The sequence below is a fragment of the Clupea harengus genome, chromosome 9 (assembly GCF_900700415.2).
Source record: "Clupea harengus chromosome 9, Ch_v2.0.2, whole genome shotgun sequence".
Taxonomy (NCBI): Eukaryota; Metazoa; Chordata; class Actinopteri; order Clupeiformes; family Clupeidae; genus Clupea; species Clupea harengus.
In genome coordinates this window covers 4847695-4870122 of record NC_045160.1, presented here as the reverse complement: position 1 = coordinate 4870122, position 22428 = coordinate 4847695, and positions in this window count along the sequence as shown.

The following is a 22428-nucleotide window of genomic DNA, read 5'->3' as shown; positions in this document are numbered from 1 at the left end:
AGACAAAGAGAAAACAGGAATTATTAACGTTGCGCGCCTTTATGAAAATAGCGAAAAACAAGGCTCTGAGCCAGAAACAAAGTTCAGAACAAGTTAATGATCAAAGTAAGAAAAGGGAACATGAAGACAGAAATGCCTTCAGGCCCCCACCGTATGTATTCTCAAATGAATCTTTTCCTGCAGTAAATAGACTGTATCCACAGTTACCTGTTGTTCAAGGCGCTGCTGTAGAAATACAAGGGACCATACAGGGCGAAGTTGAGTTGACTCACGGTTTAGAAAAAAGGTTTGGGCAAATGATGAATGATGTGAGTGCGGTAGTACATGAAATATCCTGTAAATTGGGAGGAATAGAGGAAGGATCAGGTATTCTGCATAAGAATGACCAGCTTGGAAGTGAAATGCCACAAGCGGCAGGTGGGGGAACCGTCAGTCAAAAAAGCGGGGGAGAAAAGAATGACAGCAAGTTAAATGTCGAAAGTATCAGTAGAAAATCTGGGTCTTCGACCGATGAAGAAATGATAGACGGAAAAGATTATAGTCATTTAGATGAGGAAGATAGAGAACAAGTAAAAAGAAGATACGAAAGATTCACCAGTCTTTCGACAGACATGATCAGTGACACAGAGAGAGAGATGAAGGAATTCAGTGAGAAGAATGCAAAGGACGATTGGGGTGGTCTGTCAAATATCAAGGGAAATTTCGGCATAGACAAAGATTATGAGGAGTTTTGGGATAAAATAGATGAAAGAGTTTTTCATTTGAATGATTTCGTAACACAAACGCTAAAACAGCGAATCTCAAAGGTAGGAATGGAAAAATTGATGAAGGAAATAGAACACGTGATGATGCGTTGATTAGAGACATTATGGAGTCCGGGGTAATAGTAAAAGGGCATAAAAAATACGATAAAGCCACAAGGTATTTACGGAGTTTAAAGAAAATGCGGGAGGAGGTCCTGGAGGGTTTGACGCCTGTGGTTAGGAGAAAAGAGCTGGCAAAAAGTGCACACGGGACAAAAACAGGTGGTACAGAAGTGACATTTGAGATTTCAGGAGGGCGCATTGAGGGAAGTTTATCAAATAAAAGACCAGGAAGTCCCAATAAGGAGGGAATAGGGAGTATGACCCCATTGCTTCCATTAAAGCTTGGAATGGCAGCAAAAAAAGTAGCAACAAATTACGTTGGAAAAAGACTAAAACAAACGCTGAAAGAAATAAAGGAATGGAGTAAGGGAAAAGAAAGTAGTGATTCAGAAGAGGAAGACGTAGGAATAGTAGAGCAATGCTCTGTCACTATGTTGACTAAGAAGGAAGTTCTTAAAGAAGTGGAGAAAGAAAAACAAAAAAGGAAAAAGATTCAGGATAAGGTTAAACAAATTGAAGAGGTCCTCGAGCGACAGGAGAGAGAAGAAGGAGAAAAAGCAGAGATACAGAGTCCTGTTCAAACTATTGACGTAGTCATGCCTCTTATAAATAAGGGTCATAATGATGTTTATCAGCCATGGGGGCATTCGGACATGGCTGGACTGGTCTCACGACTGCCCATTTTGCAGGATAGCGCATCAAATTTCATCACTAGACTGGAAAGTGAGATGGAAGGAAAGAGCCTCGCAATTGGCGACATTAAATCATTGTTGAGCCATATCCTCACAAAAGAGACTACCTTATCCGTTTTCAACAGAGTGAACTTGGGAGCACTCATAGGGGATACAATGGTGGATGCAACGCCTTTCAATAACTACAGAGCACGAATTTGGCAAGCGCTAAGAGAAGCGTACCCCAGCACATTCTCCCTGTCAAGTGTGGTCGTAAATAAACTAAAGGCAGACGACAACCCTGCAGTGTTTGTGGAACGAGTGGAGGCAGACTGGAGAATGAAGATGGAATTAGATCCTGACCAGCATCCCATGGTCCGTAACATGATGAGAAAGGCAATCATTGATGCTCTCCCTTTTTCGGCAAAAAAAGAACTTGAAAATGATCACCGAGTTGGATCTATGCCAAAAAATGAATTTAGGGATGCGGTAACCCACTTTGTCAATCAACACAGGAAAACAGAGGAATGTCTGGAAAAGCAGGATACGGAGAGGCAACGCAAGCTCATCCAAACGCAACTTGAGTCTATAAAAAATGGGAAGAAACCAAGCGTCCAGGCCCCAGTGATGACACAGAGCCCTCCCTCTCCCCAAAATGACTTTGGCCACCCAAACCCCATATATGGGCAACCAAACAGGGCACAGCTGCTTCGGCAGCCCTGGGGTCAGACCCACGGGAGTTTCAGAGGAAGGGGGAGGGGAAGAGGGGGCCAGGGGGGATGGCAAGGCCAAGAAACCCCTATCTGTTGGATTTGTCAACAACCAGGACATATCTCAAGAACATGTGCGCAGAGGCAAAATGTGGCAGAAAGGAGTAATTTTCAGACACCGATGAATGCACCCATGGGCTCCATGTCTCCCTACGGAGGCATGCCATACTGAGGACGCCTAGAGGATTCTATGGGGAAGGGTCAGTTAACAGTTTTATCAGAGAGAGCTGACAAAGAACCTGTACTTCAGGTTTTAATTGAGGGTAAATCAGTTAGAGTAATGATAGACACAGGAGCTACTTACACGTGTGTATCTACTGATGAAGCTCGACACATTCCCCTGTCTAGCTCAGGAAGGGTGGCTAAGACAATTGGATTTTCAGGGCAAGTACAAATAATTCCCTTTTCAGCTCCAATAACAATTGAAGTAAATGGTAAAACAGTAAAAATGCCAATATTGATCTCAGAAAAAACTCCTGTTAATTTGTTAGGACGTGATGTACTTTGCCGTTTAGGAGTCCAAATTAAGTGTACCCCAGATGGACTCTCATTAACTAACCAGATGTCACAACTTTCCATGACCCTCCGATCGCTTTCCACTCCACAAACTAAACATATTCATTGGATAAGACTGCTGGAAACAGGGTGGGAAAACGAAATTTTCGATAAATGGGGAACTTTGATACATGACAGACACTCTACATTAAGAAAACCTCGTTGTCCGTCACATTGTGCAGTAATTGTGTGTGAGATTTCATGCACAGGCGAATGTGAGGAGCAAGACACGGCATGGAGGAAGGCGATGCAGGACAGAGAGCAGGTCAAATTGGGGACCCAGTGGGTGATCATAGGAGCTGAAGGAGTAGCAGTTCAGGTAACGTTAGACAACAAATTGCATGCGACAGTCTTTAATGTGCCTAATAATACACCGCATGTTACACTTAGGGTAGGCTTAGGATATAGAGCAAGAGATATAAATAAAATGATGAAGAGAGCCAGAACTAGTGTATGGGTGCCCCTTGATGTGTCAGGCACGGAGGGAGTAGGAGTGTCAGAAGATGATACACTAATGCAAATTAGACACGTAGCAATGCTAGAAGGGGAGCCACAGGTAGTGGAGATGAGTGATGAAAAAGAATACACAGTAGCCTGCCCTTATGGAAATCAATTCTGTTTATATGGTCAGTTCGAAGGAGCAGGTTATCGATGTTGGCATGTTAATTTACATAAGCCATTAACGGAACATGAGAAACCAAGCAGTGATCCTCAGGACAAATCTGTAATAAAAATTAAGAAATGGAAAATGATGATATTACAGGAAGGCACAGATATACACAAAAATGACATATTAAAGCAGGTTCCAGATAAAGTCTGGGCTAAGGGGGATTTCGATATAGGATTAGTGAAATCTGTAACCCCCATGGAATTTCAACTTAAACCCGGAGTTCAGTTACCATTTCAGGCACAGTACCCTATCTCTCCAGCTGCAGCGGAAGGAATACGTGGCACAATAGAGGGACTCTTGCAGGCTGGTGTATTGGAGAAAGTGCCGTTTGCTGAATGCAACACGCCCATTTATCCAGTACTCAAGGCAGATAAGGTGAGATGGAGAATGGTGCAGGATTTACGTCGTGTAAATGCAATAGTGGAAGATTGGCCTGCAGATGTACCTAACCCTCATACTTTATTGACAAACATACCAGCAGAAGCTAATACATTCAGCGTAATTGACGCAACGCAAGCGTTCTTTTCAATACCGTTGGCAGAGCAGAGCAGGAAGTTGTTTGCGTTTCAATATATGGGTCAGGTGTACAGATACACTAGGATGCCACAGGGTTTTAAGCATAGTCCACATGTGTTTAATCAAGTGCTTAGACATGATTTAAAACATTTAAAAATGGATTCTACTGTACTTTTATATGTGGACGACGTACTTCTTTGTTCACCTGATGTCTCCACCTGTGAGAAAGATACGGTTAAAGTGTTGACAGCGTTGGCAGAAGGAGGTCATAAAGTGTCTCGGAAAAAGTTACAGTTTGCAGAATCACAGGTGACATATCTGGGAAGACTAATTTCACATGGGAAAAGACGAATAGCACCTGAACAAATTCAGGCATTGACAGATGCTCCCAAGCCTCTTACAGTACGACAGATGATGGCGTTCATAGGCCTCATAGGATTTAGCAGTGACTGGATAGAGTGTCATGAACAGAAAATTGCTCCACTACGAGCTATGATAAGCAAAGCAGGAATAGGAAATTTGAGAAACCACGTAACATGGACGGTAGATGGACAGGAGGCTTTTGATCTTGTAAAAAGTGAACTGCAACAGGCACCCGCATTGGCTTTGCCAGATTATACTAAATCGTTTGCTCTGTATGTTGCAGTGAAAAAAGAAGAAGGGTGTGATGCTTACATGACAGGTGTGTTGATGCAGGCACAATGTCAGGGGAAGTCCAAACAAGCAATAGCGTATTACTGCTCTAGGTTGGATTCTGTAGCTCAGGGTTACCCACCTTGCTATCAGGGGTTGGAATCAGTATATATGGCATATGTTAAAGCATCAGGAATAACCATGGGGTGGCCAATAACTATCTATACGAGCCATGCTATTGCTCAGCTTACAGAACAGGGGAGGTTTTGTCTCACTGCACAGAGGCAGTTGAAATATTATGATTTGACTTTCTGTCCAGATGTAACTGTTAAAACTTGTGACTCTGTGGGTAATCCAGCAGACAGAGTGCCTCTGGATTACGAGGGAAGCCCGCATAGGTGTGTGGCTGACTCTGTGATTTTCTCCAAACTCAGACCGGATTTGGAGGGGGAACCATTGTGTGACGCAGAGGTAGTTTATTTCGTGGATGGGTCAAGTCATCATTATGATAATAAAACACAGGCTGGATTTAGCGTGGTGCAAATGGTAAGGCCAGGGGAGTATGTTACAGTAATGTGTATTCCTTGTAAGCAGCCGTGTTCAGCACAGCTGGCTGAACTCAAAGCGTTAACTGAGGCTTGTAGTTTAGCTGCAGGGAAAAGAGCAACCGTGCACACGGACAGTGCTTACAGCCATAATGTGTGTCATGTATACGGTGCGCAATGGAAGCAAAGAGGATTTAAGAAATCCGATGGATCTCCGATACAACATCAAGAACAAATACAATTGCTTTTAACAGCCATGATGCGCCCTGAGCGGTTGGCCATATGTAAGTGCAAAGCACACAAAAAGGGTGGTGACTACATCACGCTGGGTAATGAAAAGGCTGACGAGAGTGCAAAAGAAGCAGCATTAAAGGCTAGGGAACTTGGAGTCCCACCTCAGTCAGAAACAACACATGCTGTGGTCCTAGTGGAGGGGGCGTGGGATGGTAACACCTTACCATGCCCCTCACTATGCCCATATGTTGGCACTGGTGAATCTGAATGCAAATGGTGTCAGTTAATGTTTATGCCAGGTCATGACCATCATATTGATCCTCTATGTTGTGCTATGTGTCAAAGGGGGGATTGTCGTTTATGTTGTGGTAAGCCATGTGAACCATGGCTGCCTGATGTCCAGGGTCCAGTAGTTTATTTACAGCCAACTATAGGTATTACAGACATTATTCAAATGCAGAAGGATGCTGGTCCTTGGGAACAGACTAAATGGATACAAAGGGGGGCAACAAGTGGCAATGATATGGTTTGGAGATACCAGGATGGCCGGATTGTAGCGCCACTCAAATTATTGACCATATTAATCGCTGATTATCATGATATTGATCACAGCGCTAGGGGGGTTGTACGTAACAAAATTTTGAGTGACGGATTTTGGTCACCCTACTTACAAGAAATTATAGATCACAAATTAGCACAATGCTATGTCTGTAATACCTATAATATAAAACAGGGTATACCAACAAGACCTCTAGGGCATATTCCTATGCCAGAGGGTCCATTTAAACATCTGGTTATGGATTACATTGACATGGGAAAAACAATCAGAAAACACAGGTATGTATTGGTGGTGGTGGACAGATTCTCAAGATGGGTGGAAGCATGCCCTAGTCCAGGACCGGACTCAGAAACTGTAATTAAATTTTTTACACGTGAAATTCTACCCAGGTTCGGAATCCCGGAAGTGGTGTCAAGTGACAATGGTAAGGCATTTGTGGAAAAAACATGGAATAAAATAATGCAGGCTTTGGGGATAAAAAGGAAGTTAGGTTGTGTATATCATCCTCAGAGTCAGGGAATGGTTGAGCGGGCAAATGGGATTTTGAAAGCTAAGATAGCAAAAATATGTGCATCATCGAACCTTAACTGGTTGGATGCCTTACCCATAGCACTGATGCATATGAGATCTCAAAAGAATAGAATCACACATCTCACACCACATGAGATGCTCACAGGACGGGTCATGCCAACACCCCGGAGCAGGGGAGACGATAAGGGCCCGTCCCTGGAACAACTTCAAAGAGAAATTAGAAGCTATGTACAACAATTGTCACTAATCCATAAGACCATTTATACACAGGCAAAAAGACAAGAACCAGTGAACAACCCGCAGGCGGACACAGGAGGACCGGTTAAACCTGGAGACTGGGTCTTTGTGAAAAAGTTCAAACGAAAAAGTCTCCAGCCAAGGAGAGAGGGACCTTACCGGGTGACACAGGTTACTCCAACAGCGGTAAGGGTACAAGGATCAAGTGTGTGGCACCATCTTAACTTCTGTTACAGAGCTATAGCACCGGAGGAGAGCCAAACAGATGTGGTCCAGCGCAATGGACAGGAGCAGCACGAAGGAGATACAGGAGGTGCTGCCCGGGCAGGACGAGAGAGAGGGGAGGCTACTGCTACAGGACAGCTTCGAACCAGTGGAACAGGAGAAAGTGAGAGTTCGAGTTCTCCTGGACAAGGACTACGGGATGAAATGGTGGAGGAACGGGTTTCTGGTAGGGTCAATAATAGGGATCTTAATATGTTTGATGATAGTGTGCCTGTCATTCCCTCAACGCAAGACGACCTTGTGGGAGGAAAGGCCACCCATCAGGAAGACCAGACCGAGCAACAAGGTGCTTCGGGTCCCCAGCATCCATGGCAATTACTCAGGCCCCTGGACCCCGCGGCCCTCCATGAGCACCCGGAACGAGCAGTCAAGTATCAGTATGACCCCTTACCCTTCTTTCAGAGTCCCGTTCACCATCATGGTGCCCAGGAATGAGGTCCAATTAACTGGGCCAGACACAATCCCGATTCCCGCACTTGTGGAAGTCCTGGATGATGGTGCTGGTGAGATCCAGGCCGCCGCCCCCACTGAGGTCCAGGCTAAGGTGAAGGACCAACTAGAAAGTCTGGATGAGGATAAAGTTCCCAGAAAACGGAGAGCAGCAGAGGGGGGTGGATCCGTGAGTATGAGAAATCCTTTAAAGAAATGGAAGGGTGGTAATGAAGCCGAAAAAATCATAGCCAGAGGTAACAACCTCTGGTATAAGTGGGCAAGATATACCGCTACAACTGTTGAACCAGGAAAGAACTGTTATGTGTGTTCCATGGCATCGGAAGAAAAGGTGGTCATTCCGGTACCCTGGAGGTCGGAGGACTCTCCTCAACATGATTGGGACTATAAAGACCACATCTCTATTTATCCATATAGTCCTTTTGAATGCATGATGTATATGGGAAGTCATTCACATAGAAATATGACCTTTAATATAGAAAACGGTATACGCTATACATTACGGGATTCATGTAAATTACAGATACATACTTGGCCGGAAACTGACCTAAGGGAAATACGGGACTACACAGTGGAAGAGCATTTTAATTATGAATGTTTTGACATGACAGATAAACAGCTTGGTGGAGAAGATGTGGGCGTGTTTGAAGGAAATTGTAATAGAACTTGGACCATGGTTACTACTGGTCCTTTCAACACTACTACAGGCACATCAGTGTTTTATAGACAAGCATGGGAATTAAGAGGAATGGTTCCCCTCAGGTGTGTGGTGGGCCAAGCATGTACTAAGCAAGATAAATTCATCGACAAAAGAAGAAACCATATGTATGCAGACAAGTTCCCTTATCTGTTGCAGGATGCTCCACTGGCTGACTTATGGTGGGCTTGTGGGAAAGAGTGGGGGTTAAGAAACACTTTACCACCAGATTGGACAGGGAAATGTGCAAGAGTAGCCATAATGCAGCCAGCAAAAGTTATTAATATAGACGACTCAGGACCAGAAAGAGACGGGTTTGCGAAAATTCAACTCAGGAATAAAAGGGAGGTGTACGATAGTGAGGCTAGAGACGCGGAGGAGGAGGATCAACCTTTCGCATACGGGGGTTATTTGGATGCCATAGGGCAACCTAGGGGAATTCCCCAACAATACAAAGCTCGAGATGAGGTGACCGCAGGGTTTGAGTCTATCTTTCCCTGGGTGGGGCTTAATAAAAACGTAGAGTGGATAAATTACATCTACTACAATCAGCAGAGGTTCATCAACTACACGTCAGACGCATTAAAAGCACTAGGAGAGCAGTTAGATGCCACGTCAAGAATGACCATGCAGAATAGAATGGTACTCGACTGGATGTTAGCAAAGGAGGGAGGAGTTTGTGCCAAAATAGGGAGTTACTGTTGCACTTTCATTCCCAATAACACAGCGCCAGATGGAAACTTCACGATAGCAATGAACAAACTATTCAAACTACGCCATGAGATGAAAGAGAATGCAGGTCCTCCTGAGTTTGGTTCACTATTATCCAACTGGTTTAAAAGTATTTTTGGGTCCTGGGGAGCATGGTTTGCTTCTGTGCTTGGCATCATTGCACTCATAATATTAGTGTTCTGCTTAATAGTATGTTGTCTTATTCCCTGTTTCAAGTCTCTTGCAGTTCGAGCAATAGCTTCTAAATTTACTCAAATGACAGTAGTAGTTGATAAGACTGAAAGCAGAGTTGGTCTAACAATGTCTCATGGTAATGATGAAGTCCTTGAAATGATACAGGTGATGAGCAATTAAGAACAAGATGAGTCAGGAGGCGAACCTGACTCCAACGGTGACGTGTGGGAACTGGGTGACCAGACCACATAAGTCCTGGATAAAAAAATAAATAAAAAATAACACGCCAGAGTCAAGTGCTAGCCTGCCTCGCCAGCAGGGCGACCGTGTGGCTTGCCACAGACGCAACCTCTGACTCATTCGGGCAGGCTCAAAGGAGCTGAAGACTTGCCATACCGGACAATGCATAACATACGATAACATACACTGAATACATTCACTGGACTACTCATACACTGATGACCCGTTCGGAGCAGTCCTATGAAGAATGAAATTATGTATGCTTATATACATAGGGGGGTTTTGGGAACCATTAGCATAGGTATTGTTGCATGTATGAAGACCTCCCCGGGGTAATATTACCTGGGGATGATTGATTTATTAATTTTAAGATGTCTCAGGAAAATGTGAAGGGATGCATAAGAAGTGGTGCTATATTTTAATTTGGTCTGTGGAAAGAGGTACACGGACGACCATATACCTCAGTATAAATGTTGAGTAAGGTGTCTGTATAAATGGACACCGAATTGATGTTTTTCTTTTTACATGCCTTCATATGTTGTACCTTCTATAATGTAATACTATGATGTGTGCCTTAGCCATTTGGGACTGACCCAATGGTCGTTTGACTTGTTGAATGTTTATCAATCTAAAGAAATAATAATGTGGTGTAGGGGAATGGTTAGTTTAAAAATTATTATGATTATATGTACACTAATGGCTCATATGCAAAGGATGTTTAAAATAAGGTTAACAATTGGTTTACATTGCATAGACAGTAAGATATGCTCTTAAGTATTGATTAAGTTATTGATAGTGTGTACTTTCTATAATAGCATAAAAATGTACTGTGTGTCATTTAGACACATAGGGGGGATTATGTGGGATATTTTTTATGCTGATGTGAATATGGAATGGCCTGGTTCTCAGCGCAAGGTACAGTACAGGAATAGATAAGGACACTTGTGCCAGATAAGGACATGTTTACAGCAAGAAACTCTTCAAAAAGTATCGAGTATATAGTAGACACGAAGTCTAGCTCTCTCAAGAGACAGTTGTCAGGTCAAAGGTGGCCTCAGAAAATAGACCCCCTGCTGGTAGTCGATACAAGTCCAAATACAGATAATTAGGGTAAATAATATGGGACACCGCCCCACAAGAATGAGGCTTAAATAGTACCAAGGTACTAGTACATGCGCTGAGATCGAGCTTGACCATGGACGTCTCCTTATTGTGACATTAACGACCACAATAAATACTATCAGATATTCTCTACAATCAGTCTCAGAAAATATATTAATCACGGAAAGAAATGGAATGATCAGCCACGACACTACCCATAAACTTCTTCTGATAATGGCTTTTCCACAGAAATGGAACTTCATTTGAACATCAGAATATTTGAATGTCGGAAAACTAAACACTAAACACTACTGTTTGGTAAACAGAGTGCTGTGTGGAGATAACCTTGCACACATTTGTAAACGGAAGTGTAACACTTATTACAAGCTATATTCAAGTTAGAGTAAGTTAGGACTAGGCTCGTAGGGAGCAGTAGTTGTTAAACAGTAATAACAGCAAAATAATATCAGACACACCACAGACCATCAAATACGTTTTAAATGCCGGCTTGTTTATAATAAAAGTAGAAAGAGTACAAAAAATAAATTTGTACCAGATGAGAGATAGAAGACAGAAAATACAGGTAAAGAATTAGAATGTCATTTAAGAATTCAAGAATTATCAATATACTTATCAATAATTATCAATTAGTCACCTTTAAATTGATATTTAGTTTATATTTTAGAGTTCAATATAATTACCAATAATTATAATTTAGTTTTAGATTACTATTTTAGATTTTAGATTACTATTTAGTTTCTATTTTAGAGTTAACTCAGTTTCTTTTCAATTATATTTTAATTCAATTAACATACATTCTTATTTTAGTTAATAAGATGCACTTTCCATAGTAGTAATGTGTTTAGATTAGGCTAAACACAGTGAAATCATAATATATCTAATAGTGAGTACGTACTTAAATTCTATGGGGTTATAATATCAGTTATCTAATTATCAAACGCACTAAATGCTGTATCTAATAATACCAGTGTTGGTTCCTTATCGCAGTTCACTGCGATATAACAGTATGGTACATGACGTCAGTCATGGGGTACAAATCGAAGCATTTATCTATTCACGCCTGAAAGGCCGCGAGATCTGTCAGCGCCTCAGGAGTCCTATAATCTTATTACGCGCCCTCAGATCTGCCTCTTTTGAAACTTCGCAAGACGGAGTGAACATCTTCGAGCATATCTCAAACGCTCTACCACAGTCAAAAGAGTTTTGTGTGCTTTCGCTCTCTAAGGGTTGGTGAGTTATCTGGGTTCCTTAACCCTCACTAGCTCAGGGCGCTACAAAATTTGTTGGCTCAACATAATTTTGAAAGTAGTGGCTGCTATCCTGGCTGGCTAAGTTTCTGACTAGCCTGCTAGCTTGCTAACAACGTGTTCGTTGCAGATAGTGTGCTTGTGTTTTAACATTCTTCTCTACTTTCAGATTGAAAAAAGATGGCCAGACACTACCCCGACTAGGTGCGTGACCTGCCTAGGCAGGGACCACGCAGAGGGCGCGCTTTCGGGCAAAGCCCCTGTCTGTTCCATCTGTGCTAGCCTCCCGCTAGCTAAGGCTACCAGGCGCCTTGCGTACTGGAAGCGCAAGGACGCCGAGGAGACTGCACTGGTTCCATCCGGGGCTAACGCCCCCGTAGGAATGAGTGCGTCTTCAGCCTTAGACTTGGTGAGTGTGAGCAGTCGCCTTGCAGCGGCAGCTCCTCTCCCGGGTCTCTCCCCGTCTCCGCCGCCTGTCAGCCCTGGGGCTGCGGGCAGCGAGGCGGAGGAGCTTCAGCCAAGCGGTGTCCAGCCTGAATTTGAGCTGGACATCAGCCTGGATGATGATAGTCTGCTAGACTTCTCCGATGAGCACAGCTCAATCGTGGAGGTAATGCAGACGAGCCGAGACGCTAGGATGCGGGTGGAGACACCTCCTACCTCGTCTCGGCTCCTGGGCCAGCAACTCCACGAGGTTGCGCTGAGAGAAGCCAGCTGCCTCGGGCTCCCTTTCCCTCCCAGCGTGCGGTCCTCGCTGCTGGACGGGGAGTTTTATGCTGGCTCCGCCGCGTCAGTTCCCAGCTACATCCCCTTTTTCGAGGAGGTGCACGAGGAACTGCAGGCGACATGGGCGATACCCTACTCGGGCCGAGCCCCAGTGCCGGGGTTCGCGCCCTACATGCAGCTCCACATGGCTAAGGAGAGGGGCTACCTCTCCTTTCCTCAGGTGGAGGATGCAGTAGCGGGCTACCTCTCGCCCGCCTACCCCACGATGCGTCTCGGCCAGAAGCCTCTCCTGCCCACGCGGGTGGGCAGACACCAGGCTCAGCTGGCAGAGAAGTCCTACTTGGCTGCAGGGCAGGCTGCCTGCACAACCAATACGGCTGCATTGCTACAGCGCTACCAGGCAAAGCTCCTGCCTGAGCTTGCCTTGTCGCTGGGGGAAGATCACCCGTCTGTGGCAGAACTCCGTCGCGCGACGCACCTGTCGCTCAAACTAACTCGGTGCACGTCACAGGCACTGGGGAGGGTGATGGGTGCCGCAGTGGCTACCCAGAGGTCTCTGTGGCTATCACTGGCTAAGCTGTCAGACAGAGAAAAAGCACCACTCCTCGGCGCCCCGGTCTCTGTCCAGGGTGCCTTCGGGGAGGCAGTGGTCACAATGGCTGCCAAGTTCGAAGAAAAGCAGGAGAGCAGAGAGAGGTATTCCAGGCTTGGATGCCTCGCTCTAGTGGTACGGGTGAGACGTCCTCCTCAGGACACATCACACCCGCACCGGGCCAGAAGAGAAGCGGGTTCCGCTCGCCAGCGCCTCCAGCAAAGGTGTCCACCGGGCGAGGCTGGCAGAGACACCCCTTCCGCCCTCCAGCGCAGCCTGCAGCACAGCGACCAGCTGCGCGCCCTGCCCAGGGCGCAGCCCAGGCTCCGCGGCAGCACTCCGCTCGCCGCGGGCGAGGCAGAGGGAGACCTCAGGCTTCCTGATCGTGACAGTCAGCCACTCGTCACACAGGGGGGAGCGGTGGAGTCCACACCGCCTCCACAGAAATCAGCCCGTCGCTCACATGTGGAAATCATGTCCAGCACGGTAAGCAGGTTTTCACAAGCACCACAATCATATGTCCTAACTCCTATCCCAGATGGCGCAGTGCCCAGGCATGCTTGTGCAACTCCCCCCGCGATGCACACAGTGCAATCGCACCCCCACATTTTTTTCAAAAACATGAGGGGGCAGCCCCAGATCTCGTCTCCCTCCCTAGGCGGAGTGGGTGTAGATCTAGGCTTAGACTCATTGACCATGAGCGGGTTAGTCCCCGACAAATTCAACTCAAAGCACAACCTCCCTGGTTGTGTGGCGAGTTGGTGCGCATGCGCAGTTTCACCATGGGTGCTAAAGACAATCACACGGGGTTACGTGCTGCAATTCGCCCGTTCCCCTCCGCCATTCAGCGGAGTGATACAGTCTGTGGTGCAGCGAGAACAGTCTCACTTCCTACGGGAAGAGATAGTCTCCCTGCTCAGAAAGGAGGCAATAAGCATAGTTCCTCCCGAGGAGGAAAATGCAGGCTTCTACAGCCTTTACTTCCTCGTCCCCAAAAGAGACGGGAATTTAAACATGCGTGCGCCAGTTCCGACGGGGACAGTCAGTCTCGTCGCTGTGCTGCCAACGCCTGTTAGGAATGATGTCGTCGGCCGCTATAGCGCTCCCGTTGGGGATGTTGCGTATGCGGCCATTCCAAATATGGTACCTGTCTATGAAGCTCAACGAAGTCACAGACAGGCATCCTAGAGTAGTGGTGTCCTCCAGATGCAGGAAAGCCCTGGCGATCTGGAGAACCCCCTGGTTTCTCGCCGCGTCGGGCACTATGGGCATAGTGTCGCGTCGCGTGGTGGTGACCACAGACGCTTCCACCAAAGGCTGGGGAGCTGTCTGCGAAGGGAGAGGCGTGAACGGTCTCTCGTCTGTGACAGAGGCCGCGTCTCACATAAATGTGTTAGAGCTGCGAACAGTAGTCCTAGCTCTACAACACTTTCTGCCCAGGCTGAGTGCATGTACTAGTGAGGACGGACAACACTGCGACCTTGGCGTATATAAATCGCTAGGGCGGAGTGCGCTCCCCGTCACTACACCATTGGGCGACTCGCCTGCTCCTGTGGGCCTGTCCCTCAGGGCAGTTCATATACCAGGTCACCTAAACTACGGTGCGGACCTGTTATCGAGGGGCGATCCTCGAGCAGCAGACTGGTGCCTTCACCCACAAGTGATAGGTCAGATCTGGGTGCGTTTTTTCAAGGCGCAGGTGGACCTGTTCGCGAACAGGCAGAACACCTGCTGCCCGCTCTGGTTCTCGCTAGGGGGCGACGATCCCCCACTAGGCATAGACGCGCTGGGCCACCAGTGGCCAGCTCTACCCCTATATGCTTTTCCCCGATCCCGCTCCTCCAGCAGGTGCTGTGCAGGATTGCGGACGAGGGCAGGGAATTGATATTGATAGCCCCCCACTGGCCCAATCAGCCATGGGCGGCAGATCTGGTCAATATGTCAGTGCAGCAGCCTTGGGAGCTGCCTCTGCGGAGAGACCTCCTAACGCAGGCGCACAGGACAGTGTGGCACCCCCATCCGGAGTGGTGGCGTCTCAGAGCCTGGCACCTGCAAGGTGCAGGGTCATAGCGTCAGGCTTGTCGGACGCGGTGGTGGCTACAATACAGAGTGCCCGAGCTGTATCAACGGCTCAGGGTGCCAGAGAGACACCTCATACCCTCTTGGGATCTGCTAGTGGTGTTACGTGCTCTCACAGGGCCTCCGTTCGAGCCCCTGGAGACAGTGGACATAAAGTTTGTCTCTTTAAAGACCGCGCTGCTGCTGGTGTTAACGTCAGCAAAACGCGTTGGTGACATGCAAGCCCTGTCAGTCAGTCCATCGTGCCTTCAGTTTTCGATCGCTGGTGACAGAGTGGTTATGCGACCTAATGCTGCTTACACACCTAAAGTGGTGGTAACCCTATTCCGCAATCAGGTGATTGAATTAGCAGTTTTCTCGCCTCCTCCTTTTGCGTCGGCAGAGGAGGAACGTTTGAATAAGCTCTGTCCAGTGCGTGCTCTCCGCTGTTACGCAGAGCGCACTAGAGCGTTCAGACAGTCAGATCAGCTATTCGTGTGCTTTGGTGCACGCGCAAAAGGCAGACCTCTTTCAAAACCGAGCCTCTCCCGTTGGATAGTGGAGGCTATCGTGTTGTCTTATAAGAGCTTGTCTTTAGATCCCCCGGAGAAGTTGCATGCGCACTCTACGCGGGGGGTCTCGTCTTCCTGGGCCTTACTAAAGGGCGTCTCAGAGGAAGATATTTGCAAAGCTGCAAGCTGGAGTTCTCGCCACACTTTCATTAGATTCTATATGTTAGATGTGGCTGAACCTAGTTTTCTTCATAGCGTTCTGCGGGCAAGCGATCTCTGAATCCCCTGGCCTGAGAACGATGTATATGATAAGTGTGTTCATTGGTGTCTGCATGTTATGTTGCACATGAAACATTTCAGGGTGGTTTCCTACAGGCGCAGAATCACGATCCTCGCCGCCTATGATAAAGGTTGCCCTGTTAATATGTTCACCGCCAGCGGCCGTATGAACCTCTATGAGGGCAAAGGCTTCGATAAAGCTGGTGTGTGTAATTGGCTGCCACTGTATTATCACGCGGGAATGTATAGGGTCCCATACTGTTATATCGCAGTGAACTGCGATAAGGAACGTCTCGGTTACTTACGTAACCTCGGTTCCTTAAGCAGGAACCAGATATAACAAAGTTGGCGTGTACAGTGTTACCTTGGATTGATTGTCTTGCTCAGTTTCTTTCCGAAGCAGATCTGAGGGCGCGTAATAAGATTATAGGACTCCTGAGGAGCGGGCCCAGGAGCGCGCGCTGACAGATCTCGCGGCCTTTCAGGCGTGAATAGATAAATGCTTCGATTTGTACCCCATGACTGACGTCATGTACCATACTGTTATATCTGGTTCCTGCTTAAGGAACCGAGGTTACGTAAGTAACCGAGACGTTATCAATGGCAACAAGTGCGTTTTAGTAGACAGATCTATTTTTAGAATCAGGTATTAATCCCCTATTTTCGCGATATAAACCAGTGAGCTAGGTTTAGCGAATGCAGAAATCAAATCAATGCAACAGGTTGGCATTAGCATGAAAACAGTAACATGAATACCATAAAATATCAAGCAACATTTACCATGTAACATAAACGTCAAGGCTATGCACATATAGTGAATAAAATCAAGTATCAAATGAAATGCTAATATCAGTAACAATGCAATTCATTCATATGACAGACCGTATACAATAGTCAATGAATTAACCTTGCTAGCAACCAGTCCAGCAGTCAAGCTAAATCCACGTGTGAATTTAGCAGATGATGTCCGTTTCAATTTCAATGAGTCCTCGCTTACCGCAAATCAAAGTCCAAAATGAATCCTCTTGCAATGAAATTGCCGAAGGCTTTACACAGTCTTACCGCAAATCCGATGAAAGAGTCTTGTGTGTCTTCATGTAGATGAATTTTATGAATGCAAGATAATGATGATGGGATGGTTCTTCTTAATGTGGGAGGCTCGCCAGCGGTAACGTGGCTCAGAACAATCCAGTTAATACACGGTTTAACTTCCTATAAAATGCTTAAATAAACCACAGTCTACCTTTGCAGACAGAATCAAACATAAAACATATTCAAATAAAATAAAACGTTTCACGTGTCTTGCTGCTATTTTGCTCACTGGATAATTTTTCTAGCTTTAGGTTCAACTTGCTTCTTCTCTGACTAGCGTTCTCTTCTGACTAGCGTTCTTTTTCTAACTAGCGTTCTTTTTGACAGGAAGTTGCAACCAGCCATTCTGGTTGGCTGACTAGTTCACGAGACAAATTCCTGTAAGAATAAATATTAAAAGGAAATATTTTTATATCCTATTTATTAGACTAAATTATGGGCTTTTATTTTATAATGTCAGAATATTTATTTAAAATTATTTATATTGTTATTTATTCAATAATCGGTTTATGGCTATTTTAACCTAGGTTACAGAAGGGTATTCAGCTGGTTAAAATGTAGGACTGTAATATGAACTAATGTTAAATCTGGAGTTCAGATCTGCACCTCCAGCCTCCTGATTCTTGTTTTTGAGTTAAAGAGCAGCTTGCACACTGCCCCAACAAACGCCAACATTCTCCAACTAACGCCAACATTCTAAAGTTCGCAGTTGTTGGCATAGATATATATATATATATCTATGGTTGTTGGTACCTGTCTTTAGAATGTCCAGTAAACCAACTGCCAGCTCCAGTGTGCTCAGACAGTAACAGACTTTTTCCAACTAGCTACTTATTTTTTTCAATTGCGTGTTACATTATTTTAACTCCTATAAATTCTCTCACAATACAATTATTTCACTACACAGTGTAAAGATTATTGTGTAACAAGGTTAATGCCAACATTCTCTAACTAACGCCAACAAACACCAGCAGTCGGGTCAGTGTACGCCGGCAGTTGGTGTTAGTTGGAGAATGTTGGCGTTTGTCGGGTACTGTTAGAAGAGTTCAACATGTTCAGTCGGATCGGGTAAAGTTGGAGAATGTCTGACCAATGTAGAGCGATTTTCAACGAACTCCAACATTCTGACAGCTCGTTACCTTGACAACTAGGCTCAACTCGCGTGCATAACATCCTCGAGCTCTTTTTGATGTCGATAAAGTCTACTTTTCTACTTGTGCACTGCTCATAATTTTTAACTGAAAATGGCTGGTTTCTGGACCCAAGAACGGGAGGATGTATTCCTGGAGCTATGGGAAGAGAAGACCCAGCTGTACGATGTAAGGAGTCAGGCGTACTCGAACCGGGATAGCAAAAATGAGACTACTGGTGAGTAGCTAGCTAGTTCTACCATGTTCTGCCCTATGCTTATTTAGTTCAGCAGAATGTATATTTATTGTATTTTTGTTATGGACACGCACACAGTATATAGTATTGGACTTTTACTTTTACATCATTCAAACTTTTGAAAGACATAACTGTTAGATACAAACAAACCATTATAAATTGCATCTAATGTGATAACTATGCTTGCGGCAAAGCTAGTTAGATATCTAGCTAATGGTGTAGGTTTGTACATACATAAGATCACATATGAAAATTCCAATACTAAGCTGTAGCCAAGGTAAAGTAGACAAAATATAGTAGTGTTATGTAATTATTCTATCAAATAGAGAATGGGATTGATTAAAGGTTGTAAAAAGAAGTGTGTCAGATACTCACTGTGGCAGTGGATTGCAACCGCAAACCGTATCGTTTTTAAAAAGAAAACTTCCATCAATATTCCCCCACGAGTTACCCTGCATTAAATGTTTTTGAAACATTTATTCAATTGTGCCATGTCATGTTCTTTTCATCTAGTTGTGATGACTGGAATTTTTGAGGACATCTTGGTGTGGCATAACAAAATGGAGAGTGGAGCTAGGACTAGAGAGCACGACTACGCCACCTTGGGAGTTGCGCCCAGGGAAATAGTTGAGGTGGAATCAAACTAGCCCACCAGGGGCACACAGGTTCGTAAACTGAGGAAGCTGGATACGTGTTTCCATAAATAATAAATATGTTTTATTTAATACACCAATGTAAAACACCTACACAACAGATAAATGAACACAGCACAGAACTGGACTGAGGCTTACCAGTCAGGCAGGGGTATTTAAGTAGCGGGGTATTACCTCCAGGAGGTCACAGCAAACGTGCACTGCTCACACCAAATGCACACACACACAAACCTAGTGAAAGGTAAATACATACACATCAAATTAGCTCAAAATCACACAAGGGAGATACTACCATCACTATGATGGGGAAGGATGGACTACCTAGCCTTGGGCACCTAGCACAGCCAACAGAATATTGAACACAAAACAAACAGAACCAAAACGACCACGCACGCACGCACGCACGCAGCAGCTCTTGCAGGACGAGACGTGCAGTCAAACGAACAGCAAACAGTAACTCTAAGCAAAACAGCAGCGGCATCAAACCACCCAGGCCAATTTCTATGGGAGAGATGAAACGTTACCGCCACACAACACTAGTAATAAATATTAAAAGGAACAGCAAGGTAACCTACCAAGCATCCAACGGCAAGGAACGCAGGATGACAGGCAGCTGCGACTATGCGTCCGCTAGCTAGATAGAGCATAAAAGGGGGTGAGTAGCTAGCTAGCTAAACACAGCAACTGCTCGTGCAGAGCAAGGACCCATAAATACCTGTATGTAGCGCACAACGAGCGTATGATTAAACTCGAAGTAATACAGGTGCACAGCTGGGAACGAGAACCCAACCAAATGAGGCTTAGCGCTTCCACAACCTGGTGGACCTGAGCTTTACACCACAGGTACCGTGGAACATGACGCATGCCCATATGGCACCTCGTTGTTCATTTATAGGCTGTACAGACTGACAGAGTGCCACCCTAATTACTGGCAAATTAGACGGACGGGGAGAAGTTAACAGACGGCGCAGTGACGTCAGCTTAAATTCGTCCTGCTACATTTGTAAAGATGAGGATGTGGCATCCTTTGTGGATTACATCCTACCCAGAACTCAGCATGTAAGCTTGTGACTGCTCTTTTGTATCTTACTGTCCATGTTACCTGCTTTGTAGTATTTTGTATTTTGATTTTACTTCTCTTCTCTTTACATTTTTCTTCTTGAAATCAGAATGCTGAGTTTACAGCAGCAAAGGAGAGGTCCAGAAAATCTGGTGGAAGTTTGGATGAGGAGGGACTGGAAGTTGCTGTGTTCCGCCACTGGGTGCTTTTATGAGCACTTAACATGTACAGGTAATTACTGTGCTATTTTCAAAGGACTGAATCATACCACTGCTCTTTTTTTTCCTCCCTTTTCCTGTTTTGTTCTTCTTGTTCTTCTTCACTTTGTTTTTAGAACTACTTATTGTCTGAACATGGCCAGTACTGTTCCCCCAAAAACTTATGTTTGGACCCTGTTTGGACCCATTGTTTTACAATAATGATAAAATGTTGAATGGTGTTTAAAGAAATGGAATTTGTAGTTCACTGAAACATAGATTTTGTATTCCTGTTAAGGTTACAAACTGAGTGCAGACGATGGCCTTTTTTTTCGATCAATGGCTACAGTATAGTGACTCGACTTTATGAATGCATCAGATGGCAATATGGCAAAATTGGCTGACTAATAAACCACAGCCTTGAACAAATAGGATTATAATTGTATATAAGGTTAGGATTATTTTCTTTCAATTTCATATCTCTGATAGACCCATTGCGTCTCTTAAATCTACTATATATTCACCTACATCCAGCCGTAGTGTATAAACTTTTCTTTTACTGTAATCTCTCTTGTTTGATTAACAAAATAAATCGCATTTTCTCTTTAGATTTTACGTGAAGATGAGTGCTTCTCTTGATCATTCACAACCTCCTCAACCCCATCAGGTAAGTCCATCTTTTCCATTCTTCTTTAAATGAATATGACATTTGGACACTACAGCATAAACAGTATGGTCATACGTAGGTCTGTCTGTGTTTGATATCTGATTATCTTTGTCCTCAGATCTGTGTGTCAGAAAAATACATTATCAGGGAAGAGATGGCACAAATGAGCAGTACTTCAAAGCGATTAAAATGGCCACCCAACACCATTTGGAGGAGCTGACACGTGTGGAGAAGGAGGAGGAGATGTACCTGAAGGAGGACCAAGAGAACCTGGAGAGACGGAAGACTTATTTTTAAAAGATGAAAAAAAACATGACACCAGAACAGAGGGAGTACATCAGACAATACCTCCTATTTGAGCAGAACATTAGATAAATCGATAAAGAGAAAGAGAGCTCAACTCCAAAGAGATTTGCATGAATGTTCTCAGCTGCTGAAGGAGGAGGAAAACAGAACCTGGAGAGACGGAAGGCTTATTTTAAGAGAGGGAAAAAAAACATGACCACGGAGCACAGGGAGTTAATCAGAGCATACCTGCTATTTGAGGAGAAAGACCTCAAATTAAACAGGAGAGCATTAGAGGAATGGATAGATAAAGAGAGAAAGACACTTGTGTGAATGCTCTCAGCTGCTGAAGAAGTAGGAAGAGAAAGAAAGAAAGATGGTGAAGTACCTGTAGAGGGAGCGGAAGGCTTATGAAAAACAAGCGACTCGCCGAGGAAGAGGAGCAGCTCAAAGAGGCGATGAAGAAACTGGACAAACACGCGGCCTCTGAGGAAAAGAGAAAGCTGGAAGTGGAGAAGAAGAGGCCAAAAGAGGAAAAGAAAGGATTGGAGAAGGAACTTATGGAACAGAAAAAGAGAGAGAAGGAAGAGCTGGCAGTAAAGAAAAAGAGAGAGAAGGAAGAGAACTATCAGATCTAACCTGCTGAAAGTACACTTAAAGGTCGTAGGCTATATTCCTCGTTAAGTATGGTGCAAAAGAAGGGGGGGGGGTCATTCAGCGCGGAATTATGTGTAAAAAAAGAAATGTCGGTCAAATTAATCAAATTGTGAATATAGGCATTCTACCTCACAGCGCTGCATATGGCGTGTCTGTACAGTGAAAATGTTCGTAAATGACCAATGAACTTGAAGTCCTTAAGTTGAGGATGCAGTCATGCCATGCAGCGGAGGAATGACATCATTACACTTTCTTTACCTAGCTAACAATTCTGCAGGTTAGACTTTTGGCAAGCATTTATCTGATTCTTCTGATGTTATAATTTTAAGAAATGATCATGCTGTTTTGTTCTGATTAAAAAGTCTTTGAATACCTTGTGATTAATTACTGAACTGATCGATTTAAAGCGACAACAGCCATACTTGATTTTCATAATCAAAAGCGGTAAGCCTCCTGCGTAATGAGCATTGCAGTCCATCAAGCGCAAAGCAAATTTGAGCTAGGGTAGCCTACTATTTACGAAACGGATC